We start from the raw sequence: 24174 nt of genomic DNA on the forward strand, positions 1-24174 counted from the left end.
GGCCTCTGAGTCTCTGCTCTGGGGTTGTCATGGTGGCTAGACCCGGTCCGTGACCCTGCTGAGGGGCGTCCAGTGAAAGGTGGTGGTAAATGGTGGTGATGTTGCGGTGCCGCGTAGGTCGTAGTAATAACAAGGACACCAGGTTGCAGTTTCTTTACCTCTTTACTGAAGGTTTTAGAATCCTCAGTCCAGAGCGCTGTCAACAGGGCTGTCTGAGACCGGCCGGTCCAAAGGCACATCAGGAGTTCTCTTTACAGGTGGGAATCAGTGTCTAGCTTCTAGCGCTGTGTATTGTAGTCCTTCCCTGCTGAGCTCCCGGGATAGTCCTCACAACTGATTCTGTTTGTCTCTAATGTTCGTTCTCTCCGTCCCCCAGATGATATGGTAGGACGCACCCGTATGACGGGGTAGGCCTGGAGTTCTTCCGGGACCCTAGAGTCGCCCCTCTCCCACAGCTGCCTCCGGTGTCTGCTTAGGTGATTTGTGTGGGACAGCCAACCTAGAATTGGCTGTCCGGCCGTGGTTTGCAGTAGTACTTAGAGTCTCTTACTTGCTCGGCGTTCCGGCCACCGACTGTTTGCGCCTCAGAAGGATGTTGCCTCAGTCTAACAGCACGACTCCTTCTGGTCCTAATTCCTCTTTACTGTATTCCCGTAGTTCACTGGTTAGTTCTGCTCTTAGGAGTCTGCCAGGATCCCATCCCTGACAGGTCCTCTCACTAGCTCTTCCCAGTTACTTCTCTCTGTCTTCCTGTCCAACCCCCAGTTTTACCAGAGTGTGAGGAGTGGCCTATTAGATAGAACCACCCCCCCTGGTGGCCGGAGTGTGAAGTGTAGTGCGAGTGTTACCTGGTCAGAGAAACTCCTTTAGTGCAATCAGACGTAACATCACTCCCCTTAGTGGCAGAGCGACATTACTGCAACGACCAGGACCCTGGGGCGCTGCATATTAGTTTCAAAATAATTTTTTAGTTCTTCTTTTAGAGTTGTCACGTTAACCGGAACAGCCAGGATAGATTCATTAATCCTTCATTTATATAGTCTACATGTAGTTATATTGAATCGAAATACCGACATGACCACATCATGGTCCGACCATGAGGAGGGAATGTGACGTGTGTAAAGAGCTGCTATGAGAGAGGTTACTGTGGTCAAATGTAAATCGATTCTAGAATATGTTTTATGGGCAGGTGAAAAGTATGTATAGCCTCTTTAGGCCCCATTCTGTTCCCTCCATAGATCTGATAGGTTATTTTCCTTCATAAGTTGAAGGATTTTCTTCCTCTCAAGTTTTGTCATATCAGAGCGTTTTGTGGCACTACTATCTAGTGAAGGGTTAATGGTAAAATTAAAGTCACAACATCATATTAAGTGGGTAAAGGAGAATGCATTTAGTTTGGCAATAATTAATTTAAAAACTGCGAATTGAGTTAGGGTTGGAAGGTAGCTATTGACAATACAGATATTTTGTCCTTGTAAAGTTCCCTGAAGGATAAGAAATCTACCTTCATGGTCCGCATAAGTGTTCACTGGCTGGAAGGGAAGACTGTTCTTAAGGAAGATGGCAACTCCCCTTGTTTTATGATCCCAAGTCGAAATAAAAAAACGGGAGTAGGAGGTGTCAAAGTACTTAGGGCATGATGAGTTGGAGAAATGAGTCTCCTGGAGACAAACTATATCTGGGTTGTGTTTTTGGTAGTCTAAGAATGCCTTTTTGCGTTTTAAAGGGGAGTTGAAGCCCCTGACGTTATGTGAAAGTACTCTACACATGATGGTGTAGTATTGTGAAGCTGGTAGTGGGGTTTCTGTTATGACCCCAATGGCAGAGGGTCTCAGAAATAATAACCAAGTCTGCAAACACAAAAAACCAGCTCATAGGGCAGTGGTAACTGGGCTGACCATATATCTAATCCTAGCACCACAAATAGAAGTAGCCGGGGAACGTGCCTACGTTGGTTCTAGACGTCTCGCGCCAGCCGGAGAACTAACTAACCCTAGAAGGGAAAAGAAAGACCTTTCTTGCCTCCAGAGATAAGACCCCAAAAAGTTGGATACAAGCCCCCAACAAATAATAACGGTGAGGTAAGAGGAAAAGACAAACATAAGAATGAACTAGGTATTTAGCAAAGAGAGGCCCACTAGCTAATAGCAGAATATAGTAAGATAACTTATATGGTCAGCAAAAACCCTATTAAAATATCCACGCTGGATATTCAAGAACCCCCGAACCGTCTAACGGCCGGGGGGAGAACACCAGCACCCCTAGAGCTTCCAGCAAAGTCAGAAATCACATTTAGTACAAGCTGGACAAAAATAGAAGCAAAGCAAATAACCCAAATAACCAAAAAGCAAGACTTAGCTTAATTTTGCAAAAACCAGGACCAGCGGACAGGAGCAAACAGAAGGATCTGATTACAACGATGCCAGGCACTGGACTAAGGATCCAGGAAGTTAATATAGCAACACCCCTGGACTAACGGCCCAGGTGAGTGCCAAAGTGAAGAAAGACAATCCCAGAGTCATATCACTAGTGACCACAAGAGGGAGCCAAAAAGTCTAATTCACAACAGGTTTCCCCAAGAACTCACCCGGTGTGCTTGGTAAGATGGGGATGATTCAACGACCTTAAAAAGAATTCTTAACCCGGCGAAGCAGCTATAATGTGCAATCCTATATGGAAACAAAAGGGAAAAACAAGAGGGGGGGAGGACACAAACACTTATCCAACAATAAACAAAAAACATCCAATGGACTGTAAGTCCAGAACTCATAGCGATTAGGTCTCCCCTATTATCAGAGGAAGACCAGGAAACACCAAATTCGAGCAGCATGTTATATCCCAGCAGGCGTAGCCCATGCTTATGATAGAATCCTGCTGTGAGTCTAGATCACATATTCATAGTAGTCGTGAATGTAGCAAATGAACATACAGAAGGAAAGGACAGTCATAGTCAAAAATTTCGAATAAGGCCGAGAAAGCCTGCATGTTCCATCATGAACCCTCCAGCCAGGAGGGGACAAAATCTAGACCCCAGGTTGGGTGGGTAAAGGGGTTGGAGAACTTCAAATAACATTCGTCTGTTGCCGACCTGATCTGCGGACTTCTGACCACTCTCTTGTCGGTCTATTGCGATGAGGTGGTAATGGTCGGGGTATCTCCGCTTCTGATATGCCTGCCTGACTTACAGCCAATTCCCCCTCCTCCAGTGTCTTGCAAATATAGGTTTTGTTGTGCACTGAGAAGGATAAAGCAAAAGGAAATCCCCATCTATATTTAATTTGGACTACCTGTAGTGCTGAAGTTGACGGCTTCAGGTTTATTTTCCTCATCAGGGTGGCGGGTGCTAAGTCTGCAAATATTTGTACTGAGTCAAGGAGATCAGGCAATGTATGTAAATTTCTTGTTGCCGAGAGAATTAAGTCACGTACTTCTTCATGTAGGAGTTTTAGAATAACATCCCTTGGGTTTTTATCTGAGCGTGGTTTCCCCACAGCTCTATGGATTCTGGTGATATGTAATAGGGCTGGCTCCGTTTGTGGGAGCAAGGCAGAAAATAATATGGAGGCTGTATCTTTAAGAGCTGTAATCTCCTCAGGAAGACCACGGATGTGTAGGTTACCCCTGCGGGACCTGTTTTCTACGTCCTCACATCTAAGTTCTAGTTCACAAATACGATCCATGTTGTTTTTAATGGCTCCTTGATCATCCTCCAAGGAATCTGCTACTGCGTCCATCTTTTACTCTAAAACAGAGGTTCTCTGAGCAATTTCCTGCAGTTTAACAGTGATGGTCTGCATAGCTGAAGCTAGTTCAGCTTTAAAGGTGTCTTGCAGAGCTTTAATCAGCTCAGCTGTATGTATAGCAGTGTCCCCATGTTGTGCAGTATCTCCATCGCTAGTTACCTCCATTGCCTGTGGCTGTGGGGCGGGAGAAGGAAACGCTGTGTGTGCGGCGGCCATCTTAGATTTCCTCCTCCCAATAAGTGCTCCGTTATCGGGCGGGATCCTGGCCTGATGGAGCTCTTCCATGTCGGCATCACCCTCCTGAGGTCCGGGGTAAGTGCGGGCTGTCCCAACATCCGAATCGCCGCTGTCCGGGTGCTGATGTGGGCTATTTTTAGCCTGCAGGGGAGCAGAGCTCAGCGGTGCGTGTCCGACACCATCGAGGTCCGCGCATGCACCCCCACAAATGTTTTTAGCACAAAATATTGCATTCTCATAAGTGTAACAGGTGAAATTGCACCATACAATTTGTTGTGCAATTTCTCCTGAGTGTGCCAATACCAAATATGAGGGAGAAAACTACTGTTTTGGTGCACAGCAAAGCTCGGAAAGGAAGTAGTGTCATTTGACTTTTTGAATGTAAAATTTCCAGGAATCATTAGCGGACGTCATATCCCATTTGAAGAGCCCCTGAGGTGCCTAAACAGTGTAAACCCCCCACAAGTGACCCCATTTTGGAAACTAAACCCCTCAAGGAATGTATTTTGATGCATAGTGAGCACCTTGAACCCCCAGGTGCTGCACAGAAGTTTATAACATTGAGCCGTGAAAATAAAAAAAAATAAAATCACATTTTCCCCACAAAAATGTTACTTTGGCCCCAAATTTTGCATTTTCACAAGGGTAACGGGAGAAATTGAGCCCCTGGGGTGTGAGAACAACAGGAACCCCCTATGTGTGAACTCATTTTAAAAACTACAATCCCCAATAAATTCATCTATGGGTGCAGTGATCATATTGACACCACATGTGCCTCACAGAATTTTCTACCACTGTGGTGAAGAAATAATAAATTACATTATTACAACTAAAATGTTGTTTTAGCCCCAAGTTTTTAATTTTTCTAAGTGCTAATAGGAATTTTTTTTTACAACAAACAGGTCCATTTTTCCTGAGTGCGCCTTACATGTAATCACAAAATATTTTTCAGGCAAGGGGGCAAAGCTCAGAAGCCAAAGAGCACCAGATTTAACTGTTATGGTTTGCAGGTACCATGACCCAATGGGAGAGCCTATGTGGTGCCAGAACAGCAGAACTCCCCATAAGTGACCCCATTTTACAAACTACTCCTCTCAATGAATTCATCTAGGGGTGCAGTGATATTTTGATACCACAGGGGTTTCACGGAATGTTATAACATTGTGCAGTGAAGAAAAAATAACTACATTTTTACCACCCAAATTTTGTTTTAGCCCCAGATTTTACATTTTCACACAAGAATTTAGTAAAAATGGCACCAAAATTTGTCCCACAAGTTCTACTTAACGAGGCAATACCCTATGTATGGCTGTACTTAGCCATATAGCAATACGAGTGAGACGCGGGAGGAATGGTTCGCTATTTGTCTTCTGAAGCGCAGATTTTCCTAGAACAGTTTGCAGACTCCATATACAAAGCCCCTAATATCTAGAAGAGAAGAATCCCCTCTCAAGTGACCCCATTTTGGAAACTATACCCCTTGGGGAATTTATCTACAGGTGTAGTGATGATTTTTATTTCATGGATATTTTCCAGAAACAAGCAGCAATGAATGTTGCTGAGTGAAAATTTCAAACTGCAGTTGTAGTGACCAATACGCTGTAGTGACCAGTATGTTGCAGTCATCAATACGTAATGCTTCTGGAGGCATGCACCGTAGGTTAGGCAGGCTCTAATCACTTCAGAAATGCCAAATGTGGATGCAATATGTGATTTAGATACACTATGGGGCTTAGAAGGGAGTGAGCAGATGTGCCCATCTGCTCTCTGCAAGATGGAGGAGACAGAGGCGATAACACGGCGCCATGCTATTGGCAGCCCATTGCAGCAGCAGCTACTTGCATCGTGTTTGGATTTGAGAGTGTAGAATTTGCTGAATTTTTTTTGGCAGGTGAGGAGCCATTTCACTTTTCCAGAGCCTTTGTACTACCACTAATGTGGAAGCCCCCTACATTTTCGCTAACAGCTGACAGACCTGAGTGGGGACTTGCTTTTTTTGTGGACTGAGTTGAAGTTTATATTGGGAACATTTTACATAACGTTTTAGATCAGTTTATCCGGTGCTCTACGCTGAGCACTTACTTTGGAGCTTCCATCTAAATCTCTAAGCGGCGCGATTCAGATGAAACCCCCAAGGGATCCATTCACTATAATGAGGAAGCAGAGTTACTCTGGATTCCATCTCGCCTCTGTTCAGCGGTGTCCTTTTTTTCAGAAATGCACAAAACTGTGGCCGACGGCACTTTTATGCAATCCTAAAAATACAGACACCGCCAGAACATAATTCAGACGGCGTCCACAGTGCCTCCATCTGCCTCATTATAGGGAATCATCCGCCAGAGATTCTGTCTGAATCATGTATTTCAGAGATTTACACGGAAACACCGATGCAAACGCTCAGCGCAAGATAAATGTGAGCCAAGCCTTACTGCGATCTTTGGGAGGCAGAATGAAAGTAATCAACAGCACGTGAATTGGTTTTATTTATTTTTTACGCCGTTCCTCGTGCGGTATAAGTGATTCGGCAACTTTATTCTTCGGGTCACTGCGATTACAGCGATACCAGAATTTTTCCATACTTTGGCTCACAGAGTCATGTGATGGTTTTTTGTTTTTTTTGCAGGACAAATTGACATTTTTATTGGTACCATTTTCGGGCACATGACATCTTGTGATCGCTTTCTATTCCGATTTTTGGAAGGCAGAATGAACAGAAACCAGCAATTCAAGATCTTTTTTATTGGGGGGGGGGGGGGGATTAGGCCATTCCGTGTATGGTAAAATTGATAAGGCAGTTTTATTCTTCGGGTCAGTACAATTACAGCAATACCACAGTTATTATAGGGTTTTTTCGCTTTTACACAAAAACAATTTTGTAGACAAAATAATTATTTTTACATCACTTTATTCTGAGAGCTATAACTTTTTTATTTTTCCGCTGACAGAGCTGTATTGCTGCTTGTTTTTTTGAAAAGATGACGTTTTCATCGGTACCATATTTATTTATATCGGTCTTTTTGATCACATTTTATTCCACTTTTTTTGTTCGGTGGTATGATGATAAAGCATTGTTTTTTGCCCTGTTTTTTATGATGCTCACTGAAGGGGTTAACTAGTGGGACAGTTTTATAGGTCGGGTCGTTGCAGAAGCGGTGATAACAAATATGTGTACTTTTATTGTTTATATTTTTTCATTCAAATATTTATTTGCAATATCTTGATTTTTTTTATTATTTTTGATTTTTACATTTTTTTTACAATTATTTTAAACAAATTTTACATATAAAAACTTTTTTGCTTTGTCCCACTATGGGACAATTATTTTTTTGCAGGCTGATCGCTTCTATAGCATGGGGATGCAACAGCATCCCCATGCTGTAGAAACTAGTCTGCTGTGTGCTGACAGAGAAGCTTGCTGATCACGCACTGCTGTTTTCCCAGCCTTTTCACCATGGCAACCATCGGGACCGTGTGTCATGCCGCGGGGTCTCCGATGCTAAGGCAGAGGTGCTGCCAGCCCTCTGCCGGCTCCCGGAATGCTGCGATCTAATTCTATCGCAGCATTTCGGGGGTAAAGTGCTAGCAGCGGTGTGTGACTGCTCCTTGCACTTGGTGCCAGCTGTCGGAATCAGCTGACAGCCGGCGGCGATCACCCGCACACCACCTGTGTGTGTGGGCGATTGACCAGGGACGGATTTTTACGCCTGCACGGACAGACCCAGGTCACATGGATGGATTATTACCTCTATTGTCAGAAAGGGGTTAAAAACAACATGTTAGTGATGCACATTTCTTTACTAACAACATACTTTGCTTTAGTTGCTAAAAATGACTCGAGCTTCCCTTTAACTGACATTCTAGGTTTTATAGTTAACTAAGGACACAGTAATTCCAAATAAAAACCTATACATGTTTTTATTGTTTTTCCAGTAATAAAGGACATAAAGAACAAAAGGGTGATTTTTTTCCCCACTCTTAGTAGTTTGATCGCTGGTGTAATACGCTGTAATACTTCTATATTGCAGTGCATTATAACTGTCACATTCACCTACAACGAAGGCCTGCCAGATCCAGGGGCCAATGTCAGGCCTCAGGATGCCATAGTGACTATTGGCTCCTTACGATCGCGGGGGTGAGAATGGAGGCAGAATGGGAGCCCCCCTTTCTGTATCAAACATCTAGATGTGGATACTATCCAGACCAGAGGTGGGGAACCTCCAGCCAGCCAGCTGTTTATCGTCCGCAATGACCCTTTTCCTGGGGATTGCAGTGTTCAGGTTGGTGACACCATTTTGCCAATCGTTGGTCCTTTAAGTGCTCTTTACACTGTGAGCACGCACACACAGTGATCACTATTGCACTTGGCGGTGCACACACTGAAGGATTACATATTGACAGTGCCAGAGTTAGGACATACTTTGTTGGCGGAGTGAGCACGCTATGTGCTCCTCTCCCTCTAATGAAGACAGCAGCCCCAGCTTCACCTGTGATGTATATGCCCCAGTGTCTCCTATTTAATATATGTACATTAGGATCAGTATATCTTATGTGATGTATAAGTTCCAGCCACAGCATCTCCTATATGATGTATATACTCCACTTTCTCCTATGTAATGTATATGCTCCATCCCCATTCTTTCATGTAATGTATATGACGCGCCCACAGGGCAGTGGGGTAATCGGTACCGGGTCCGGTCGCAAATGGGTATGTCACGGTGGCTGCGACCCGGTCCGTGGCCCTGGGCATCAACGTTAAAGGGGGTTAAATGTTCGAAGTTTGTCATGACGCCACCTGTGGGGTTCGGTCAATAGGGGAACCGACGCTGCATTAGAGGGGTCCTCTGGGGGATGTTGCGGCAGCCCAGATGTTACACTTCCCACAGGTGAAGCGGGGTCCCCAGGGGTCCTATGGTGTGTGGCGTAGATGGTGTAGCCGGTGAATAAATGGAGGAGACAAGTGATAAGTCTTTACCTGGTTTACTTGTGGGTGACAGGCCACAGTCCAGGGTACCAGGCACGGGTGATGGTGGTCCGGCCAGCTCAGAGGCAAATTAGAGTTCTCCTTTCCCAGTAGAGGTCCATGAGCCTTTCCTACTTGCGCCTTTCTAAGTGAAGTCCCTGCTGCTTTAAGCTTCCTACAAGGTCCTCCAGTTTCCCCCTGTCATGGGACAGGTACCTGCATGACTGGCAGCTTGAGCCTTTTTACAGGGACTCTTAGATGCCCCAGGCTCCTCAGGTGCTGCTGCGTCTCAGGCGTGGTGCGGGCAGATGACGTATAGTGTAGTGCCCTCCTGTTCTGCTCCGTGTCTTAGAGTCCACGAAAGCTGTTGTGAACTCTGTTTTTGGGCTCCCTCTTGTGGTCACAACTGGTACTGTGTGAGTGCTGTCTTTGGGCTCCCTCTGGTGGTTCTTTGTGTCATTCTGCAGGTCTGAGGCAGGATCAGCTGTCTCGTTATCTCTTAGCTGGTTTCCTATTTAGTTCACCTGGACTCTCAGTTGTTGCCTGCTATCAATGTCTTCAGTGCTATTTTGGAGCTCTCCTGCAGTCCTTCGTTATCAGTCTCTTCAAGAGAAGCTAAGTTTTGCTTGGTTCATTTTTTGACCATCAGTGGTCACATGTTTCTTGGTTTATTTTTGTCCAGCTTGCTAATATGTGATTTCCTTGCTTGCTGGTAGCTCTAGGGGGCTGAGTTTCTCCCCTCACACCGTTAGTTGGTGTGGGGGTTCTTGTATTCTCAGCGTGGATATTTTGAATAGGGTTTTTTACTGACCGCACAGTTCCCTATCTGTCTTCTGCTATCTAGTATTAGCGGGCCTCATTTGCTTAATCTGTTTTCATTTCTACGTTTGTGTTTTCCCCTTACCTCACCGTTATTATTTGTTGGGGGCTTCCTTTATCTTTGGGGTGATTTCTCTTGAGGCAAGTGAGGTCTTACTTTCCCTCCAGGAGTAGATAGTTTCTCAGGCTGCGTCGAGATGTCCAGGATTTTAGGCACGTTCACCGGCTTTCTTTAGTGTGTTGGTTAGGATCAGGTTTGCGGTCAGTCCAGTTACCACCTCCCTAGAGCTCGTGTCTATGTTCATAAACTTAGCTAGTCCATTTTGTGATCCTCAGCCACTAGGATCATAACGGAAAGCCTTAGGCTCCCGGTACCCGGATTACTGCACTTCAGCTCCGAGGGTGCCCTGACACAGTTCCCCTCTGAACTATGCTTCTTTCCTGTGCTCCTTCCCTTCCGGCTGCTCCACATGCAACCCAACAGGTTACTCCTTCCCAGAGGCTGCAGCTCCCTCGTGGCTGCCAGGCCTCGCCTGTCTGCACTTAATTGCAGACCTCCTTCTGCTTCTGTGTCTCTGAACAACTAACTAACTCCTCCTACAGGTCAGGAAACATAAAGCATAGGGAAGCTCCCCTGAATCCGGGTCTTGAGCTCCCCCTCCTGGCCTGAATTCAGAATGTGTTGCTTGTGTGTGCCTTACCTGATGAAGAGAACTCCTTTGCCTCTAAGTATGACATCACCTTCCCCGAAGGAAAAGCAACATCACTGCAGCAACCGGTCACCTGGGGTGCTGCATATATGCCCAAGTCTCCTATGTGATGTATATACTCCACTGTTGTGAATTCTGTTTGTGGGCTCCCCCGGTGGTGTTTTATGGTATTGCCACTTATTTGCCTTCTTCTATCCTTGATCACCTGTTGACACCCATTAAGGGAGTTTCCTATTTAAGGCTGCTTGGCTGCTGGTCCGATGCCGGCCAACAATGTATCAGTAGCATTCTGTTGCATTCTCCTGCCTCAAGTTCCAGTTCAGCTAAGTTGAATTTTGTTCCTAGTTAATGTTATTTTTTGTCCAGCTATCTGCAATGTGACTCTCTGCAGCTGGAAGCTCTCGTGGACTGAAATTGCCACTCCAGTGGCATGAGTTGTCACTGGAGTTTTAAAGTAATTTCAGGATGGTGTTTTTGAGTAGTGTTTTGAAGTTGACTGTGAAGTAACTCTTTCCTGTACTTCTGCTATCTAGTAAGCGGACCTCACTGTGCTAAATCTGCTGTTCATCCTACGTATGTCTTTTCCTCTTGACTCACCGTCAATATTTGTGGGGGCCTGCTATCTCCTTTTGGGGTTCATCTCTGGAGGTAAGGCAGGCCTGTATATTCCTCTGATAGGGGTAGTTAGATCTCCGGCTGGCGCGTGGTGTCTAGGGCATCGTAGGAAACACTCCCCGGCTACTTCCAGTGTTGTGTCAGGTTCAGGTCACGGTCACTTTAGTTTCCATCACCCGAGAGCTAGTCCGTTTGTTATTTTTGATTTCCCTGCCATTGGGAAAATCACAACAGTTTGGCCGGCCCACATGTGTTAAAACTATGCACTAAAGCAGGAAAGGATATGAAAAGGTTTTTTTTTCCTTCTGTGTTTGGAAAGTGCACCTTAGTGCTTATTTGTACTCCTTGCTTAAACTGCAGTCTTCAGCCTTTTTTTTTTTTTTCCTCTCCTCTTAATCTTTGAATGGCTTTGGTTACACCTGTTTGAATCATGGATCCACAGAGTTTGGTTGCAGGTCTGAATAACCTGGCTTCAAAGGTCCAGAACTTACAAGATTTTGTTATACGTGCTCCAATGTCTGAACCTAAGATCCCTATGCCTGAATTTTTTACCGGAGACAGATCCCGTTTTTTGAATTTCAGAGAGAATTGTAAATTGTTTTTGTCTCTGAAATCTCACTCTGCTGGTGATCCTGCGCAACAGGTTAAAATTGTTATTTCTCTATTGCGGGGTGACCCACAAAGTTGGGCATTTGCATTGTCGCCAGGGGATCCTGCGTTATTAAATGTAGATGCGTTTTTTCTGGCTTTGGGGTTGCTTTATGAAGAACCTAATTTAGAGATTTTGGCTGAGAAAGCCTTGATAGCTCTTTCCCAAGGGCAAGATGAAGCTGAGATATACTGCCAGAAGTTTCGTAAATGGTCGGTACTTACTAAATGGAATGAGTGCGCTCTAGCAGCTAATTTCAGAGAAGGTCTCTCTGATGCCGTGAAGGATGTCATGGTGGGGTTCCCTGTGCCTACAGGTCTGAATGATGCCATGAAATTGGCTATCCAGATTGATCGGCGTTTACGGGAGCGCAAATCTGTGCACCATATGGCGGTATCTTCTGAGCAAAAATCTGTGCACCATATGGCGGTATCTTTTGAGCAAAAACCTGTGCACCATATGGCGGTATCTTCTGAGCAAAAACCTGTGCACCATATGGCGGTATCTTCTGAGCAAAAACCTGTGCATCATTTGGCGGTGACCTCTGAAAAGGCACCAGAGCATATGCAATGCGATAGTGTATTGTCTAGAGGCGAACGACAGAATTACAGGCGCAAAAATGGGTTGTGCTTCTATTGTGGAGATCCAGCTCATGTTATATCAGCATGCTCTAAACGCATAAAGAAGGTTGATAGAAAGGTTGATAAATCTTTTTCTATGGGTACCTTGCAGTCTAAATTTCTTTTGTCCGTGACATTGATTTGTACTTTATCATCTGTTACTGTGGATGCTTATGTGGATTCTGGCGCCGCTCTGAGTCTCATGGATTGGTCCTTTGCCAAGCGTTGTGGGTTTGATTTAGAGCCTCTGGAGGTTTCTATTCCCTTAAAGGGTATTGATTCTACACCTTTGGCTAGCAATAAACCACAATATTGGACACAAGTGACTATGCATCTTTCCCCAGACCATCAGGAGATTATTCGTTTCCTTGTGTTATATAATCTACATGACGTATTAGTACTTGGATTACCATGGTTACAAATTCATAATCCAGTCTTGGACTGGAGATCAATGTCTGTGCTGAGTTGGGGATGTCGGGGGATTCATGGGGATGCACCTTTGGTTCCCATTTCTTCATCTACTCCCTCTGAGATCCCAGCATTTCTGTCAGATTTTTATGATGTCTTTCAGGAGCCCTGCTGTTCCCGGGCCAGCGGGTTGTTGTTGCCCTTGCCTATTCCTAAGAGGCCTTGGACGCACATCTCTATGGACTTTATTTCTGACCTTCCTGTTTCTCGTAGGATGTCCGTCATCTGGGTGGTGTGTGACCGTTTTTCCAAGATGGTTCACTTGGTACCTTTGCCCAAATTGCCCTCCTCCTCTGAGCTGGTCCCTCTATTTTTTCAGAATGTTGTGCGTTTGCATGGTATTCCTGAGAATATAGTTTCTGACAGGGGTACTCAGTTTGTGTCTAGATTTTGGCGGGCGTTCTGTGCCAGGATGGGCATCGACTTGTCGTTTTCGTCTGCATTCCATCCTCAGACTAATGGCCAGACTGAGCGTACTAATCAGACCTTGGAGACTTACTTGAGGTGTTTTGTGTCTGCTGATCAGGACGATTGGCTTGATTTTTTGCCATTGGCAGAGTTTGCCCTTAACAATCGGGCCAGTTCTGCCACTTTGGTTTCTCCATTTTTTTGTAATTCAGGGTTTCACCCTCGCTTTTCGTCCGGTCAATTGGAGTCTTCGGATTGTCCTGGAGTAGATGCTGTGGTTGATAGAATGCATCAGATTTGGGGACAGGTTGTGGACAATCTGAAGTTGTCCCAGGAGAAGACTCAACAGTTCACTAATCGTCATCGGCGTGTCGGTCCTCGTCTTTGTGTTGGGGACCTGGTTTGGTTGTCTTCTCGATTTGTTCCTATGAAGGTCTCGTCTCCTAAGTTTAAGCCTCGGTTTATCGGCCCTTATAGGATTCTGGAGGTTCTCAATCCTGTGTCCTTTCGTTTGGACCTCCCAGCATCTTTTACTATTCATAATGTTTTTCATCGGTCATTATTGCGGAGGTATGAGGTGCCGGTTGTTCCGTCTGCTGATCCTCCTGCTCCTGTGCTGGTTGAGGGTGAGTTGGAGTATGTGGTAGAAAAGATCTTGGACTCCCGTGTTTCCAGACGGAAACTTCAGTATCTGGTTAAGTGGAAAGGCTATGGTCAGGAGGATAATTCTTGGGTGACAGCATCTGATGTTCATGCTCCTGATTTGGTTCGTGCATTCCATAGTGCTCATCCAGATTGCCCTGGTGGTTCTGGTGAGGGTTCGGTGCCCCCTCCTTAAGGGGGGGGTACTGTTGTGAATTCTGTTTGTGGGCTCCCCCGGTGGTGTTTTATGGTATTGCCACTTATTTGCCTTCTTCTATCCTTGATCACCTGTTGACACCCATTAAGGGAGTTTCCTATTTAAGGCTGCTTGGCTGCTGGTCCGATGCCGGCCAACAATGTATCAGTAGCATTCTGTTGCATTCTCCTGCCTCAAGTTCCAGTTCAGCTAAGTTGAATTTTGTTCCTAGTTAATGTTATTTTTTGTCCAGCTATCTGCAATGTGACTCTCTGCAGCTGGAAGCTCTCTTGGACTGAAATTGCCACTCCAGTGGCATGAGTTGTCACTGGAGTTTTAAAGTAATTTCAGGATGGTGTTTTTGAGTAGTGTTTTGAAGTTGACTGTGAAGTAACTCTTTCCTGTACTTCTGCTATCTAGTAAGCGGACCTCACTGTGCTAAATCTGCTGTTCATCCTACGTATGTCTTTTCCTCTTGACTCACCGTCAATATTTGTGGGGGCCTGCTATCTCCTTTTGGGGTTCATCTCTGGAGGTAAGGCAGGCCTGTATATTCCTCTGATAGGGGTAGTTAGATCTCCGGCTGGCGCGTGGTGTCTAGGGCATCGTAGGAAACACTCCCCGGCTACTTCCAGTGTTGTGTCAGGTTCAGGTCACGGTCACTTTAGTTTCCATCACCCGAGAGCTAGTCCGTTTGTTATTTTTGATTTCCCTGCCATTGGGAAAATCACAACACTCCACTCCCAGTGTATTTCCTTTGTGATGTATATGCTCCAGTGTCTATTATGTGATATATACAGCAGTCTGTGTCTTCTAGGTGGTGTATACAAAGCAGTCTCAGGGTCTCCTATGTGATGTACATACAGCAGTCGAGTATCTCCTATGTGATGTATATACAGCAGTCTGTTTCCTAGGTGATGTATATACAGAAGTCTCAGTGTCTCCTATGTGATGTATATGCTTCAGTCCCAGCATCTCTCTTTTGTGATGTATATGCCCCAGCGTCTACTATGTGATATATAAAGCAGTCTGTCTCCTAGGTGATGTATATACAGCAGTCTCAGTGTCTCCTATGTGATGTATACAAAGCAGTCTCAGGGTCCACTATGTGATGTACATACAGCAGTCTGAGTATCTCCTATGTGATGCATATACCGCAGTCTTGGTGTTTCCTATGTGATGCATATACCACAGTCTTGGTGTCTCCTATGTGATGCATATACCACAGTCTTGGTGTCTCCTATGTGATGTATACATGAAACCTCCTACTGCTTGAGTTCTATAAATGTAACTTGAGCAGTGATGAATTTCCCACTGTGAGACCTGCAGTGTAATATACATCTGTGTTCAGAACAAGTTACTGCTGAAATCAGTTCATTACAAAACTTATGGCAAAGAGGCGACTGTACTCCAGACCTGGAAAAAAAAAGCCGCATCATCATTACCACTTAACATCACACATCTCATCAATAAGCAGCTCCAGCCATCACACTAGGAGGAGTTAATTAAATGTTTTACCAAATATACCATGATAAATGTCAAGATGATATAATTCGCGGGCCGTACAAAATTATTATAAATATCCAAATGGCCCTTGGCCAAAAAAAAGAGTTCCCAACCCCTGATGTAGATGATAAAATAACACGTCATAGGGCGGGAAGGCATTACCCATAAATATCTGTAAAGTGAAACATATTGTCTGTATGTAGAAGGTTAAAAAATAGTGATGAGCGAGCACTAAAATGCTTGGGTGCTCGTGGCGAGCAGATTGGAATACTCGGGTACTTGGCCAGAACAACGAGCCCAATGTAAGTCTAAGGGAGACCCGAGTATTTTTACCGCGATCCCCCATGGGGTCCTTTTAAGGTCTAAAAACATCTGAAAATGATGGAAACATTGCTCAAATGACACAGGGACCTCATGGGGATCGCCCCTGGAAGCATTCCTGACTCCTAGTTCACAGCCTTAATCATTTTTTTCTGAGATTCATGCCATTTTTCCCGGAGCCACAAAAAACACACTAAAACTAAACCAAAACGGGTTTTGCTGGGAAATATGTTAAGGTACATCCTTTGCAGGTTAATGACTTGCCTATAAGGCCAAATATTTAACCGCAGACCGAAAATTTCCTCCACCACTTGGGCTTAGTTCCGACGCCGGCTTTTTGAAGCGTTTTTCAACTGTAACATTGCTTTCAACCACTACAAATGCATTCACTGGGAAATGTCATTGTAACATTTAACAACCCTAGCTGGCCATGTGGTGTGTGGCACATAAGCAGACCCATCTTATTTCATTTACGAAGGAGGGACTCTTAAAGTCACAGAGCCTATTTTTACTGGTGTATCAGGCGGCATTAATCTTCTTAAAGGGCCATTATGAAACAGTGGGTCTCCTGTTGTGAATTTGGATTCTGGGCTCCCCCGGTGGCTACTGGTGGAATTGAACTTGTGACATCATCTTCCCTGTTCACCTGTTCTGATTAGATCTGGGTGTCGCTATATAACCTGGCTTCTCTGTTAGATGCTTGCCGGTCAACAATGTTATCAGAAGCCTCTCTGTGCTTGTTCCTGCTCCCAGACATCTACTAGATAAGTTGGACATTCGTCCATGTTTTGTTTTTGTATTTTGGTTCCAGTTCACAGCTGCAGTTTCGTTACTGTGTCTGGAAAGCTCTTGTTGATCAGGAATTGCCACTCTGGTATTATGAGTTAATGCCAGAGTCCTAAAGTAATTTCTGGATGTGTTTTGTTAGGGTTTTCTACTGACCATGAAAGTATGCTTTCTGTCTTCTGCTATCTAGAAAGCGGACCTCAAATTTGCTAAAACTATTTTCCTGCTGCGTTTGTTGTTTCATCTCATATCACCGCCAATATATGTGGGGGGCTTCTGTCTCCTTTTTTGGGCATTTCTCTAGAGGTGAGTCAGGTCTTATATTTCCCTCTGCTAGCATTATTTAGTTCTCCGGCCGGCGCTGGGCATATAGGGATAAAAAGTAGGACATGCTACCTGGCTACTTCTAGATGATGCGGTAGGTTTAGTTCATGGTCAGTACAGTTACATCTTCCAAGAGCTTGTTCCTATTGAGGCTTATGCTAGTTCTCTGGCCATGGAGATCATGATAGTTTGACCGGCCACTAAAGGGTTAAAATCCTTGGCTGAGAAAGGAGAGAAATAAGAAGTCTGCTGAAAATTTTTTTTTTTTTTTTTTTTTTTTTTTTCTCTAGTAGTTAGTGTGCTCTTAATTGGATCACTTGCCAGTCTGTCTATGCTGCAGTCTTTCTTTTTTTTCTCTCTCCTTCTAATCTTTGAATGGCTCTATGTTCACCTGTCTATAATGGATCTACAGAGTGTAACTGCAGGTTTGAATAATCTCGCCACGAAAGTACAAAGTTTGCAAGATTTTGTTGTTCATGCTCCGGTATTAGAGCCGAGAATTCCTTTGCCGGAATTCTTCTCAGGGAATAGATCTAGCTTTCAGAATTTTAGAAATAATTGTAAGTTATTTTTGTCCCTGAAATCTCGTTCTGCTGGAGACCCTGCACAGCAGGTTGGGATTGTGATTTCCTTGCTCCGCGGCGACCCTCAAGATTGGGCTTTTGCATTGGCACCAGGGGATCCTGCGTTGCGCAATGTGGATGCGTTTTTTCTGGCCTTGGGCTTGCTTTATGAGGAACCTCATTTGGAACTTCAGGCAGAAAAAACTTTGATGTCCCTATCGCAGGGGCAAGATGAAGCTGAAATTTACTGCCAAAGATTCCGTAAATGGTCTGTGCTTACTCAGTGGAATGAGTGTGCCTTGGCGGCTACTTTCAGAGAGGGTCTTTCTAATGCCCCTTCAGTCTTCCAGTCCTTTATGCATGATATTTTCCGCGATTTTTTGGATAAATTTATGATAGTGTATCTGGATGATATTCTGATTTTTTCGGATGATTGGGACTCTCATGTCCGGCAAGTTAAGAGGGTTTTTCAGGTTTTGCGGTCTAATTCTCTGTGTGTCAAGGGTTCTAAGTGCGTTTTTGGGGTTCAGAGAATTTCCTTTTTGGGATATATTTTTTCTCCCTCTTCCATTGAGATGGATCCTGTCAAGGTTCAAGCTATTTGTGATTGGACGCAGCCCTCTTCTCTTAAAAGTCTTCAGAAATTTTTGGGCTTTGCCAACTTTTATCGTCGATTTATTTCTGGTTTTTCGGATGTCGTTAAGCCATTGACCGATTTGACTAGACAGGGTGCTGATGTTGCTAATTGGTCCCCTGATGCTGTGGAGGCCTTTCAGGAGCTTAAGCACCGTTTTTCTTCTGCCCCTGTGTTGCGTCAGCCTGATGTGACTCTTCCTTTTCAGGTTGAGGTCGACGCTTCTGAGATCGGGGCTGGGGCAGTGTTGTCGCAGAAAAGTTCTGACTGCGCCGTGATGAGGCCTTGTGCCTTCTTTTCCCGTAAATTTTCGCCCGCTGAGCGGAATTATGATGTTGGGAATCGGGAGCTTTTGGCCATGAAGTGGGCGTTTGAGGAGTGGCGCCATTGGCTCGAGGGGGCCAGACATCAGGTGGTGGTATTGACTGACCACAAAAATTTGATCTATCTTGAGACCGCCAGGCGCCTGAATCCTAGACAGGCGCGCTGGTCATTATTTTTCTCTCGGTTTAATTTTGTGGTATCGTACCTACCGGGTTCTAAGAATGTTAAGGCGGATGCCCTTTCTAGGAGTTTTGAGCCTGATTCACCCGGCAACTCTGACCCCACAGGTATTCTTAAGGAGGGAGTTATCTTGTCAGCCGTTTCTCCAGACCTGCGGCGGGCCTTGCAGGAGTTTCAGGCGGATAGACCGGATCGTTGTCCGCCTGATAGGTTGTTTGTTCCTGATGATTGGACCAGTAGAGTCATCTCTGAGGTACATTCTTCTGCATTGGCAGGTCATCCTGGAATTTTTGGTACCAGGGATTTGGTGGCAAGATCCTTCTGGTGGCCTTCCCTGTCACGAGATGTGCGAGGCTTTGTGCAGTCTTGTGACGTTTGTGCTCGGGCCAAGCCTTGTTGTTCTCGGGCTAGTGGATTATTGTTGCCCTTGCCTATTCCTAAGAGGCCTTGGACACACATCTCGATGGATTTTATTTCAGATCTGCCTGTTTCTCAGAAGATGTCTGTCATCTGGGTGGTGTGTGACCGTTTTTCTAAGATGGTCCATTTGGTTCCCCTGCCCAAATTGCCTTCTTCTTCCGAGTTGGTGCCCCTGTTTTTTCAAAATGTTGTTCGTTTGCATGGTATTCCTGAGAATATCGTTTCTGACAGAGGAACCCAATTTGTGTCTAGATTTTGGCGGGCATTCTGTGCTAGGATGGGCATAGATTTGTCTTTTTCGTCTGCTTTTCACCCTCAGACTAATGGCCAGACCGAGCGGACTAATCAGACCCTGGAGACATATCTGAGGTGTTTTGTGTCTGCTGACCAGGATGATTGGGTTGCTTTTTTGCCATTGGCGGAGTTCGCCCTCAATAATCGGGCCAGCTCTGCCACTTTGGTGTCCCCGTTTTTCTGTAATTCGGGGTTCCACCCTCGATTTTCCTCCGGTCAGATGGAATCCTCGGATTGTCCTGGAGTGGATGCGGTGGTGGAGAGATTGCATCATATCTGGGGGCAGGTGGTGGACAATTTAAAGTTGTCCCAGGAGAAGACTCAGCTTTTTGCCAACCGTCGCCGTCGTGTTGGTCCTCGGCTTTGTGTTGGAGATTTGGTGTGGTTGTCTTCTCGTTTTGTCCCTATGAGGGTCTCATCTCCTAAGTTTAAGCCTCGGTTCATCGGTCCGTATAAAATATTGGAGATTCTTAACCCTGTTTCCTTCCGTTTGGACCTCCCTGCATCCTTTTCTATTCATAACGTTTTTCATCGGTCGTTATTGCGCAGGTATGAGGCACCGGTTGTGCCTTCCGTTGAGCCTCCTGCTCCGGTGTTGGTTGAGGGTGAGTTGGAGTACGTTGTGGAAAAAATCCTAGACTCCCGTGTTTCCAGACGGAGACTCCAGTATCTGGTCAAGTGGAAGGGATACGGCCAGGAGGATAATTCTTGGGTCACTGCATCTGATGTTCATGCCTCTGATCTGGTTCGTGCCTTTCATAGGGCCCATCCTGATCGCCCTGGTGGTTCTGGTGAGGGTTCGGTGCCCCCTCCTTGAGGGGGGGGTACTGTTGTGAATTTGGATTCTGGGCTCCCCCGGTGGCTACTGGTGGAATTGAACTTGTGACATCATCTTCCCTGTTCACCTGTTCTGATTAGATCTGGGTGTCGCTATATAACCTGGCTTCTCTGTTAGATGCTTGCCGGTCAACAATGTTATCAGAAGCCTCTCTGTGCTTGTTCCTGCTCCCAGACATCTACTAGATAAGTTGGACATTCGTCCATGTTTTGTTTTTGTATTTTGGTTCCAGTTCACAGCTGCAGTTTCGTTACTGTGTCTGGAAAGCTCTTGTTGATCAGGAATTGCCACTCTGGTATTATGAGTTAATGCCAGAGTCCTAAAGTAATTTCTGGATGTGTTTTGTTAGGGTTTTCTACTGACCATGAAAGTATGCTTTCTGTCTTCTGCTATCTAGAAAGCGGACCTCAAATTTGCTAAAACTATTTTCCTGCTGCGTTTGTTGTTTCATCTCATATCACCGCCAATATATGTGGGGGGCTTCTGTCTCCTTTTTTGGGCATTTCTCTAGAGGTGAGTCAGGTCTTATATTTCCCTCTGCTAGCATTATTTAGTTCTCCGGCCGGCGCTGGGCATATAGGGATAAAAAGTAGGACATGCTACCTGGCTACTTCTAGATGATGCGGTAGGTTTAGTTCATGGTCAGTACAGTTACATCTTCCAAGAGCTTGTTCCTATTGAGGCTTATGCTAGTTCTCTGGCCATGGAGATCATGATAGTCTCCTAAGCTGTTGTAGCCTATGCTGTGAGTGGATGGGCTGCCAAGAATTACGACGCACCACAGTACCCCTGTCATAAGATGTCCAGGGGGGACTCCTGAAAAAGTCTTGCATTGAATTCAAGGCCTGCCCTGCTACCAATTCATACGCACCCCATTATGCCTTGGAACCCACATAGTGGATGGGTCCATGAAAATCCACTTCACAATATGCATTTTGTACCCCGTACTCCTTTGTTTTACACATTGGCAGCAAGGCCAGCCCTGCTGCATAGTCAGTCATATGCACCCCATTACGCCTTGTAACCCACATAGTGGATGGGCCCAGGAAAATCCACTCGTATTTTTTAATTGTATGATGGTTCCCTCTTTGCAGAATTATTTACAGGAGAATTTGGGAATTTAATTTGCCGTGTTTTTAACACTAGGGTTCAGATACGGCATTAAATAAGGCTAATACTTGCAATACAACAAAATTTTATTTCAAACTACAAAATTCAGGGAATAGTATGATTGAATAGTGTGAGTGCGTGCACTTTTGTATATGTTAACATACAAAGGTTAATAAGTACATATAAGGGCTAAATAAATATAGTGATTACGTATATATGAAAACTATCTACATACGGTACACTGTGTGCAGAATTATTAGGCAAGTTGTATTTTAGAGGATTATTTTTATTATTGATCAACAACTATGTTCTCAATCAACCCAAAAGACTCATAAATATCAAAGCTTAATATTTTTGGAAGTTGGAGTGTTTGTTTTTTTTAGATTTGGCTAACTTAGGAGGATATCTGTTTGTGCAGGTAACTATTACTGTGCAGAATTATAAGGCAACTTAATAAAAACCAAATATATTCCGATCTCACTTGTTTATGTTCACCAATATACTGTAACTGCACAAAATTCAGAAGTAAACATTTCTGACATGCAAAAACAAAACCCCCAAAAATGAGTGACCAATATAGCCCCCTTTCTTTATGATGACACTAACAGCCTTCCATCCATAGATTCTGTCAGTTGCTTGATCTGTTTACGATGAACATTGCGTGCAGCAGCCACCACAGCCTCCCAGACACTGTTCCGAGAGGTGGACTGTTTTCCCTCCCTGTAGATCTCACATTTTATGAGGGACCACAGGTTCTCTATGGGGTTCAGATCAGGTGAACAAGGGGGCCATGTCATTATTTTTTCTTCTTTGAGACCTTTACTGGCCAGCAACGCTGTGGAGTAGTTGGAGGCATGTGATGGAGCATTGTCCTGCATGAAAATCATGTTTTTCTTGAACGATACCGACTTCTTCCTGTACCACTGCTTGAAGAAATTGTCTTCCAGAAACTGGCAGTAGGTCTGGGAGTTGAGCTTCACTCCATCCTCAACCCGAAAAGGTCCCACAAGTTCATCCTTGATGATACCAGCCCATACCAGTACCTCACCTCCACCTTGCTGGCGTCTGAGTAGGAGTGGAGCTCTCTGCCCTTTACTGATCCAGCCTCTGGCCCATCCATCTGGCCCATCAAGAGTCACTCTCATTTCATCAAACCGTAAAACCTTTGAAAAGTCAGTCTTAAGATATTTCTTGGCCCAGTCTTGACATTTTATCTTATGTTTCTTGTTCAAAGGTGGTCGTTTTTCAGCCTTCTTTACCTTGGCCATTTCCCTGAGTATCGCACACCTTGTGCTTTTTGTTACTCCAGTAACGTTGCAGCTCTGAAATATGGCAAAACTGGTGGCAAATGGCATCTTGGCAGCTTCACACTTGATTTTCCTCAATTCATGAGCATCTTATTTTGCGCCTTTTTTGCCCAACACGTTTCTTGCGACCCAGTTGGCTATTTGCCATGAAACGCTTGATTGTTCGGTGATCACACTTCAAAAGTTTGGCAATTTCAAGACTGCTGCATCCCTCTGCAAGACATCTCACAATTTTGGACTTTTCAGAGCCCGTCAAATCTCTCTTCTGACCCATTTTACAAAAGAAAAGGAAGTTGCCTAATAATTAAGCACATCTTATATAGGGTTTTGATGTCATTAGACAACACCCCTCATCATTACAGAGATGCATATCACCTGATTTACTTAATTGGTAGTTGGCTCTCAAGCCTGAACAGCTTGGAGTAGGACAACATGTATAAAAAGTATCATGTGATCAAAATACAACTTGCCTAATAATTCTGCACACAGTGTATACTTAGATCATCCACAGGAGGCTTTTAAACATCATCCGTCTGGAATATCAGAGAAGCAACACCAAGACAGAGAACCTCTGGAAGATTCACTACAATGCATGGGCATCCCCAATTATGCAGGTATCAGCACACTGTACATGTACAGGTACCCGTTTTGGCATCTGTCTTAGACATGTTTCTCTGGTCTTATATAGTGATTTACACTATGTAGTAACTCTAGTTTCACCCAGATCTTCAAGTGGCCAGCTTTCAAGGTTGTATGAAACTGAGATATCATGGAGTCATCAGACGAGGGGCCATAAACCCCTAGAATATAAAAGCCACAAGGATTTAGATCAAACCACCACAGGCAGAGTTTCAGTAAACCTTAATGTATTACAACAACAAACAAACGTATAGAGGTTTCGAACTGTTTGTGAAGTGAATAAACAAACATTTCTCAAGATTGTGTCACTATGAGCATTGTCTGTCACATCTGTAAATGCTTTGCAAGAAATCCAGCTATGTGATTGTCTGAATGCATTCGGTATACAGTATTTTAATCTGGATTCGAAATCGCCATTTGTATATTAGCTATTTGTAAATTTTAGGCAGCCAAAGTTATCGCTCTCAAGGAGAGAAACTAATATAGTGGACAAAGTAATATTTGTAATGAACTACTGAGACAAACTAACAGCATTGCTTTATCAAATTTATATGAAGTGTATTGTGTCCAATGTGAGCAACCAGGCAACACAAAAAGGAGCTTTTTAAGTGAGCTCTTTAAGGTACACAAATGTTATGAAGTTTTTGCTAACAAGGATGTGGTTTCATCAAATGGGGGTACTTTTTAAAAAAATATACTATTGCCATCACAGCCCCCCTTGCTCAAAATTCTGTGGCCTATAAAAGTACAGAACACGACTACCCAGGTCATGTCGTCGGAGATGAGGAAGAGACATTGCAGGAAACAGAGTTAAGAAGTAGGCCCAATGTAGGTGTGTGGGTCTCTGAGTCTCTAATGGAG

The sequence above is a fragment of the Ranitomeya variabilis genome, chromosome 5 (assembly GCF_051348905.1).
Source record: "Ranitomeya variabilis isolate aRanVar5 chromosome 5, aRanVar5.hap1, whole genome shotgun sequence".
NCBI lineage: Eukaryota > Metazoa > Chordata > Amphibia > Anura > Dendrobatidae > Ranitomeya > Ranitomeya variabilis.